General features: G+C 44.0%; 1 long non-coding RNA gene across 1 annotated transcript; it reads left to right on the forward strand.

Annotated features, from left to right (window-relative positions):
• The first annotated feature begins 489 nt into the window (after positions 1-489).
• LOC116082051 lies at positions 490-2397 on the forward strand. Its single transcript, XR_004115143.1, has 2 exons — positions 490-655; positions 2306-2397. It is a non-coding gene; the product is annotated as an uncharacterized LOC116082051 (long non-coding RNA).
• Positions 2398-9613: the final 7216 nt, after the last annotated feature.

Genomic DNA, 9613 nt, shown 5'->3' on the forward strand with positions numbered 1-9613 from the left:
TGTCGCTATGCTTAGCATATTATTTTCGTTTTTCAAGGTAGCTTTGGTCTCCTGTCATCCCTGTTTCTTCATGAAAGCGTTACATTATACTTCATGATTACTAGGGGCAATGGAATCCCCTGTGTTGGATCATCCAATCTGTGAGCAAGATAAACTATTTTAACTTTTTAGGCCTTTGTCTGTTCTTTCTTTCTTGTTTGAAACATTGTTTCTCTTTGTAGCCCTGGCTATGGTGGAGCAAACTCTGTAGATCAGGTGTCCTTTTAAACTCAGAGATCTGCTTGGGAGTGCTGGGACAGAAGGTGTGTGCCACTATAGCCAGCTTAGTTATGTCCTTTAATTGATTGTAATTTTAAGTATACATGTCATATAGGCACTGTGTTCTATGCACGCCTGTCAGTGTTTTAGACAGGGTTGCAAGCAGTGCTTATCTTCAGTTTGTATTCCATTTCTGCTCCCTTGTGGTTGTGTACTAACGTTAGGTCCTGATATATTTCCGACATGAGGAATCCTACCAACTGAGACGGCACGATTCTACTTCTCCCTTTCCTATTGTTATGGACTTGCTTTCCACGGCCATAAATGGCAGCCAGAGCTTCAGGACTTGGCCGGAGCGTGGTTCTTTGAGAAATGACAATTTTGCCTTGGAGCTGAGGTATTGAGCTTTTTAAAACTTTTAAATATGATGTTGGCTGATGGTTAATAGATGCTTTTAATTGAGAGAGTCCCAGTTTACTCCTGGTTTGCAGAGAGATATTTGTCAAGAATGAAAACAGTTTCAAGGCGGGAGAAGAAAATAAAAGGGAAATTAATGGGAAAGAAGTCCAAGTGCTCCCACTTGCACATGGTATGATTCTTTGCATAAGTAACCCCCCCAAGACATCATCAGAAACACTCTTACAGCTGCCCAACACCTTCAGAGAAGTGGCAGGATAGAGAATTAACAGCACAAGCCAGTGATCTTCCTATGTGCCAGTGTCCAACATTCTGAAAAAGAAATCAGGGACCCAGTACCACTCACGTCAGCTGCACACAGATAAGATACTTAAGAGTAGACCTAAGTAAGGAAATGAAAGACCTCATCCAAGTCAGGCTTTCTGTTGCCATTGGAAACACAACAACAAAAGCATTTAAGGAGGAAAGCGTTCCAATCATGGTCCATCACTGAGGGAAGGGCAGGAACTTCAGGGAGGAACTGAAGCAGATGCCACAGGGTAACCCAAGCTTGTTCTCCATGGCTTCCTCAGCCTATATACCCCAGGACCACTTGCCCCAAAGTGACACTTCTCACAAAGAGCTAAGCCTTTCCACATCAATCATTGATAAAGAAAATGTCCCAGAGACAAGCTGATGGAGACAATCCCTCAATTAAGATTCCCTCTGCCCAGACGGTTTATATAACATTGATCAAGGAACCTAAGCGGCACAGACCTCCACAATGAGAACTCAAAGGCACTTAAACAATGGACAAAGATGTCAGAAGATGGCAAGGCCTCTGTTCTCATCAACTGGAAGAATTAATGAATAGTGAAAATTAATTTCCAAAGAATTTGCAGAGATTTAATACAAGCCTGATCCAAATTTGATGGACATTCTTTACATATAGAGATTTTTAAAATAAAAAAAAAAATGTATGTGGAGTCAGAAAAGATCAAAGAGAGCAAAAGCAATCCTGGCCAAAAGGAATATGATGAGAGGTGTGAACATTTCTGATGCTGTTTTATATCACCAGAGCCACAGGAAGAACAGCATAGCCGCATGGTGCAGTCACACAAACAGGCATATAGTAGACGTGAAGACCCACATGTAAGTCCACACAACTACAGTGCCTGATGTTTGACAACAATGCCAAAAAATAGACATTAAAGAAAAGACAATATCTTCAATAAACAGTTCTGGAGAACCTAGCTATCAACATGTAGAAAAATGAAATTAAATCTCTATCTCCCACCTTGTACAAAACTCAACCCCAAAGGTGTGACCTCAGTGTAAGAGCAGATACCCTCAAATATTTAACTTAAGATGGCAGATCTTATAGACCGAGTATTTCTGTATTCTATTGATATGTGTTTTCAAGTGGTATGTGTGAGGGCACGGAGTTCAGGCAGGGACCCATTACATTTAGGGTAATTTTGAAAGTTGGAGCTTAATTCTCCATTTTTATCATTTGTCCAGTTTTAATCCTCTAAATTTCTCCCTTGCGTTTCTCTTTCCTACCTTCCTAAGTTTATTAAATATATCTCCCCACACTTATTCTTGATCTATGTGCAGCATTTTGTATATATCATTTGTATGCCTTTTCTAGTGACTGCTGTAGGTGTTACTGGATGCGTGTGGACCTTATAGAATCACTGGCTTGGTGCCTCATCATATGAAATAAAGAAAGGTAAAACCCTATTTTCCTTTAGCACCGTGTACCTTCTCCTACTTTAAAGTATAATTATTTTTGAGTTTTTCTCTGTAAACACTAAACACCATACCAGATGGTGTGTAAGTTTGCTTTGACTACCACATGTGAGCTAAGCAAATAATCAAAATAGACTATCACATCTCTCTATTCCTGACCATTCTTAGGTTCTTCTTTCTTTTCTGGGGCCCGGGTTCTCTGCTGAGAGCCTCCTGAGTCACTTTTAGGGGAATAATTAATGGTGAGTGCATTCCCTATTTCCCTGTGGCTGGGGTGCTTTCACTCATACTTTATTACTGGGGAATATTTTTACTAGATATATAGCTGTAAAATTAACCATTTCTTTTCATTCCCTCAGAGCTCTCAGGGTCTCAACCACCAACCAAAGACTGCACATGGAGGGGTCTGATTGTTCAGGCAGCATGTGTATAGTAGAGGATTGCAAATTCGATCATCAATAGGAGGAGAGGACCTCGGCCCTGTGAAGGTTCTGTGCCCCAGTGTAGGGGAATGCCAGGGCTGGAAGGTGGGAGAGGGCGGGGTGGCAGGCATGGGGAAGGGGGAGGCAACAGGGGTTTGTTTTTGTTTGTTTCTTTGTTTTTTGGAGAGAAAACTGGGAATGGAGAAATTTACATGTAAATAAAGAAAATATCTAAAAAAAAAAAAAACAAAAAACAAAAAACAAAAAAAAACTAGGCAACTTCTTATATGGTTTCAAGTGAGAACTTGGGTATCACTCATGTGTCTATTGCCCTGAGGGTCACGTGACAGTTCCCTCTGGCCGCTTTCAAGGTTTCCTCATATTATCTCTCCTTGCAAATATCTAATTTATAATGCATCCTTTGCATCTTGTTGCCTTTATTTTGTTTGTGGTCCAAATGACCACTTGACTCAATGACGTTTCATGAGACCTTTTTTAAAATTAATTAATTTATTTATTTTATGTGAGTACATAGCTGTCTTTAGACACACCAGAAGAAGGCATCAGATCCTATTACAGGTGGTTGTGAGCCACCATGTGGTTGCTGGGAATTGAACTCAGGACCTCTGGAAGAGCAGCCAGTGCTCTTAACCACTGAGCCATCTCTCCAACTGTATTATAGTTTTTAGTCTCATCCCAACAGAGGGAACTCTCCTGGGCTCTCGGCTTCTTTGAGGCCGTGTCCGCTCCACTCTATAGGAAACCAGTCTGGGGTAGGGTCCCCTTTTCTTCCCAGCTGCTTTGTTTTGATCTGTGATAACTTCCTTGAATTCCCTTTTATTTTATAACTTCTAAGTTTTTACTGAGATATACTTCCAAAAGTTCAAGAAGATCTATAATCATCGTAGGTGCGTGCTTGTGATTCTGTCTTTATAGTCTTTTGAGAGAGTTCACCGTTGACTTCATTTCTTTGGGGGCAGCCATTGATTACCTCCCATTATTTGTGTTGTGATTTCCCTCATTCTTGGTAGATCTATTTGCTTTTTTACTCCATCGCAGGTATTTGGTATGTATTTATCCACTCAGAGTCCCATTCCATCTTCATCCTGGGGGCAGGCACTACCTCTGTTAAGGTGTAACAGAAGTGGCTCCTGTCACCCCCAGCATCGAAAGTAGGACAGGGATTCCCCAAACACAGACTTACCCACGTGGGATTTCAGCTTTCCTGGACATGTTCTCAATGCATGGCCTTACTCCACCACCAGAGCGGGTCTCGGAGTTCTAAAATCATCTCCGTCTTTGGCTTCAGAGCTGTCAGGAAGAGAACTGGCAGAGAACTGATTCCTACTGTGTTGCTACCGGAAGGTTAGGGCAGAATCTAGCTTCCTGCCAACATGGAGTGGGAGAGCAAGTGGAGGCGCTCTGCTGCACTCACTCAGCCTTGAAGAGTCCAGGCTGTGCGGAGACTCTGGTCCTCACTGAACTGGGTCGGAAGGTGAGGGAGGCTAACGGTGCTGGCCACCAGCAGCCCACCACATTCTTCAGTCCAGTTGAGGTCAGATCCAGTGAAGGCTCCACTATCCCCAGGCTCCACATGTGGCTGTTGTTTGAGGTAGGATACAGATGCACCAACTCCCCTTGCTCATCTTCTCTGACTGCTTAAAGCAGAGAGATTCACCTCTAGATCCTGCTTCAAGAAGATCATGAAACTAAACAGCTCTTGCGGTCACGTGATGGCTGTGGGTGCAGGTGGAGGCTCAGCTCCCCCCACCCCCCGCCCCCCGCCACACACACACAAAATGCCACTGACGCTGCCCTGACCAAGGATTTGGGAGTTTTTACTCCCATTAGGCAGCAAGTCAGAGAGCGTTTGTGCACTTAGCAATTATCTCAACACTACTTCATTACAGGTGAGAGGATGGATAGTTAATTCTGTGTTCAGTCCTACAGACCCCGCAGAGGAATCAGAGCATACGGCCTCATTTGAATAGAGAGTGAGGATTTTACAAGGTAGATTCCCTACAAACCCCACTGGAACCCAGGAGAAAGTTTTATACGGGTTTCATGCGTGTTTTGCTAGAAAGCAGTGGGTGATGTCTAAGGATTTCTTCTTCCTTTGGCCAGGGAAAAGCAATTTACCTGTGCTTGCTGGTCTGGCTGTTGTAAGCCTCTTGGAGCCCCCCCTGCCAGGTAGATTTGGGAAATGATGACTGAGCCCCAGAGACAGAGCCCCAGAGACAGGCCACTTGTTTCTCAAATCTCAGGGATCAGAGATCTGCTCTCTTTTCAGCGTCTCAGACCAGCCTTCGCTGTACCGTGCCTTCATTCTTCAGCCAGGTTGTGGAGGGCCTATGAGAAATGGGCTAACATGTCAGAGAAGAACCAGGAATCTCAGGCCAAGAAGTTTCACCTCTTCATTTAGATAGACTCAACACACACCTACTTACCCACTGTTCCTGATCTTTATGGTTTGGAGGGTTTGTTGTTGGTTTTTGGTTTGTTTTGTTTTGTTTGTTTGTTTGTTTTTGGTTTGCTTTTTGTGGTTTGTTTTGTTTTGTTGTTTTGGTGTTTTTTTGGTATTTTTTTTTGTACCGTCTATTCCAACAGGGACTATATGCAACAGGTTTTTTTAAAAATAAATGAATTATATATATTTATAATATATTATAATACATATATAATATTATAATACATGTAATAATATTATATATAATATTATTGTATATCCCATATAACATATATAATATTATATGTAATATGTATAATAATATATATAAAATGTTACACATTCCATCAGAAATTTCTGGTTGCAGCATGATGTCACTGGCCATCCAACCATAAAGCTCTGTGTGCACAGACCATAGTAGCCCGTATGAATTTGCTCCATGACAGTGCTATCAGGTATCCAGTCACTTTATAGACTTCTCTATTGCTTTGTTTTAATTAATTTTGCTTTGGTTTCTAATAGGAATTTTGTTTTTACATGTGAATTTTGTTTTGGATACACACACACACACACAAGCACATAAATATACATATACTAACTAGTCTGGGCTGGCTTTGAACTTGCTGTGTCAGAGTCTGAATTTGTGTATCTGCGCCCTCCTGCCTATACTTCCCAAGTGCTGGAGTTACACGCAACCACTCCCACCCCCAGCTGACATTTCACTGTTTTTTGAAGAAACTTCGAAAAGTGATGGTGTTTAATAATCTTGGTACAAAATAGCAACCGTCCTTTTGTGTCAGTGTTCAAAGAAATGTTTTGGCAGCGTCTCCACTTCAGGACAGGACCCATATCTGTTGGGTTAACACTTTACTAAGCTGCTTGGAAGAGAAGATGAAGCACCATCGGAGTCTGTTGTTGCTATGTGTGGGTTGCTGCTGCATCTGAGGGGCGTGGCGGGGACCAATCAGCTTTCTCATTGTTCTGACTGGGAGACTATAAGCTGGGTCCAGAGCTTCACTCTTGGACAGTAAAGAGACATTGAATGAGGGTTGAGGGAAAACAGAAAATGAGAATGGAGAAGCTCATACCGGGAGAGTGATCAATGGGTGAAGACAAAATTAAGGATTTTCTCTCAGGACTTGAGCTTAGACTCCGAGTACTCTTCCCCAGTTTCCCACACAGTGCCCAGTAACCCTTCCTAGTTGAAGAGGCAGATGGCTCGGCGCCCTTTACTGGTTTGGGAGTGGATGGAAAGGGTCCCTCTGCTTCTGGTTCACGTTGGAGATCTAAGATTGAAGTTGCTGAACAGAGATTTGCAGAGTTCTGACACCATCGCTTTCTTCTCTCATTTTAGAAGCTTATCTTTTGCTCATTTTATTGGATTTCAATGACGGTGTGTAGCTTATCTGCTTCCACCTCAGTGGCTCTGAGCACAGCTGCTCTGTGTGCAGTTAAGATACAGCATTAACGCTGTAAGCCATAGTTAATATCAAGTAGACTTTGTTCTGTGCTGTGTGTGTCTGTCAGTATGTGTGTGTGTGTGTGTGTCTGTGTCTCTGTGTTTCTATGTCAATGTGTGTCTGTGTATCTGTCTGTGTGTTTGTGTCTGCCTGTGCGTCTGTCTGTGTGTTTGTGTCTGCCTGTGCGTCTATCTGTGTGTTTGTGTATGTGTGTCTATATGTCTGTGTCTTTGTGTCTTTGTCTTTGTGTGTCTGTGCCTCTGTGTCTTTGTGTTTGTGTGTGTCTGTATGTCTGTCTGTGTCTCTTTGTATGTATGTGTGTCTGCCTGTGTGTTTGTTTGTGTCTGTCTGTCTGTTTATACCTCTTTGTGTGTGTGTGTGTGTGTGTGTGTGTGTGTGTGTCAGTCTGTGTGCCAGAGCACACATGCAGAGACATAGGGCAGCTCTCTGGAGCTGGTTCTCTTCTTCCCTGTGCACTGCGCTCAGGTTGTCAGGCTTGGCCACCCTTAGCCACTGAGCCATCTCCCTGGCTCAGGGACATGATTTTGACTCTGCCTTCAGAGTGCACTGGCTGACTCCTACCCCTCTGATAGTCACTGTCTCCTCCTTCTTCCTTTCTCTTGCCCTTGACTGGGCAAGTGTTCCGCCTCTGAGCCACATCCGGGCTCAGCCCATGCAGCTATTTCTCTCGGGTGGTCTTTACCATCGTCTCCCCTCTGGTCTCTCTTCCTGTGGCTCCAGACAAACTGCAGTCTCTACACAGCATCCCAGGTAAGCCTGTTAAACCCAAGTCAGATCATGATCTAAGCCTCCACCCTAGCATGCTCTGCATAGATGGGTTTGTCCAACCATGGATGCAAGGTGCTGGGGAAGAAGAAGCACCCCGTTTGTAGGGACTCCTCTGTTATCCCTTAGCGATGACCACAGACTCTTTAAGAAAGGAAGGGTTTTTAGCTTGGCCCATGGTCTCACAGGTTTCTGCCCATCGTGGTAGAAGCAACTCAGTCCACCTTGGCAGGGGCATGATGCACGGAGTTAATCCTACTCGTTGCTAGTGAAAAAAGACATGAAAACCACACAATATCAGTTGCATTTATCATGGCTCCCAAAGTGTCTTTGAAGACTTATTCCTTATATACACCCACATCTTGATGTCAAAAATCTATAATTTGTCCCGGGTGTGAATCATGCCTTATTGTTGGTGCCTGCAGGTGGCAATGCAGATTCACACACACACACACACACACACACACACACACACACTCACGCACGCACACACACGCACACACATGCACACACACATACACATGCACACATACACGCAAGCGCACACACACACACACACTCACAGTGTCTTCCAGAGCCATTAAGAACAAGACCCTGTCTTCGATATCTGACACGGGATAAACAGAGTAAAGATTGCAAGTTGGAGACCTTAGCTTCACTGATCCTACATCCAGGCTCAGCCCTTGAAGCCAGGCCCAGCTGCCTTCATAGTTACAGAGCCATGAGGCAGCACTCTATGGTGATCCCTCTCCTACTGGCTACACACAGTCTGCTGCCCACGTCCTCTGGCTCAGTAACAACCATTGTAGTAATGAAAGGAAGTTCCTGTCATTGACTGTGTCTGCTCTGTTGACTCCTCTGGGTCCCCTGACTCCTGCATCCAAGCCTGGCTTTTCTCCTGCAGAGAGGTCGCTTGGAAATGGCGACTCTCAGGAGCTAGAACTCAGGGTCAGAGTCAAGGGTGTCCTACTTGCTGCTGCCCCACTCAGATACTTTGTATCCACCAGTGTCTCTGGCACGGGCTCCTGGGAGCCTTAGCCTCCACACGGGCTGCTCTTCCTGGTTCTAGGAATCTCTTTGTTGGCTTGTCAACAACCACTTTTCAGAAGCCCAACTGGGTGTTTGGGTGTTGCGAACAACCTAAACTCTTTCTGTGGCCTCTTCTGAAGTTAAGCTGATGGCTTTCCTTCCAGAGTGTCCCGGGTGGGGATCCGCAGTAGCTCTACCTCACTGCTAGTTCCGTGGAGGGAGAAGTGTGGCCAGAATGTGAGTCAATCCTCACTTCTTTTCATCAACAAAGAATTCTTTTGAGTTTCAACTCAGCCATAATAGTGCATAGCTGGTGTGGTAAATTACATTCCCTCACGGAGTTCTAAGTCTGAGGATGAGGGCCAGTGGGTCACAGGAAAGTGACATTGGGCTAAATCCTGCTGGGGGCGAGGAAGGGGCCACTTGCTCACTTTGACTGTTTAAGGAAAGACAGAGCGAATGGAAAGAGGAAACTTTCCTGCATCAGAAAGACGCCTCGAGTCTGTATGAAATAAACCATTTTCTTTTTAATCATAAGGGAATAATTTTTCCCTCTTAACCATCAGTGTTGCCGCTTTGAAGTCAAAGCCTGCACAAGAGCAATTTGCACAGAATTATACTCTAGGAAAGCGGCTAATCACTCGCAGGGCTGGCGTGTTCCTAATGCAGAAGGGCCTTGTTGCCTGCGGTGGATCATATGCTGAAGAAAACGTTACAAAATAACTGAATAGAAGACTACTATGAATTTAGGCAGAAGCATGAGCCAGCTTTTCTGCCCCTGCTGCTCTTATGAGCAGGCTTGGGTGTATAGGAGAATGCTTTTACAGTTGGGGCCCTTTGGCTGAAAGAAGAACCCTTCCATTTATGGGATGTGTCTGGTGCGGTATCAGCAATGTCCTGTCAGGTGTACTAAGACATAAGCTGAAGACCAGAACATGTTTGTTGGTGGTGGTGGTGGTGGTGTTTGGTTTCTTTTGGGTTTTTGTTTTGTTTTGATTTTGTTTTTGTTTTTGTTTGTTTTTGTTGTTGTTGTTGGATTTGTTTTGTTTTTACTTTTTTTTTTT

Source organism: Mastomys coucha, unplaced genomic scaffold, assembly GCF_008632895.1.
Source record: "Mastomys coucha isolate ucsf_1 unplaced genomic scaffold, UCSF_Mcou_1 pScaffold7, whole genome shotgun sequence".
In the NCBI taxonomy this organism is placed as follows: Eukaryota; Metazoa; Chordata; class Mammalia; order Rodentia; family Muridae; genus Mastomys; species Mastomys coucha.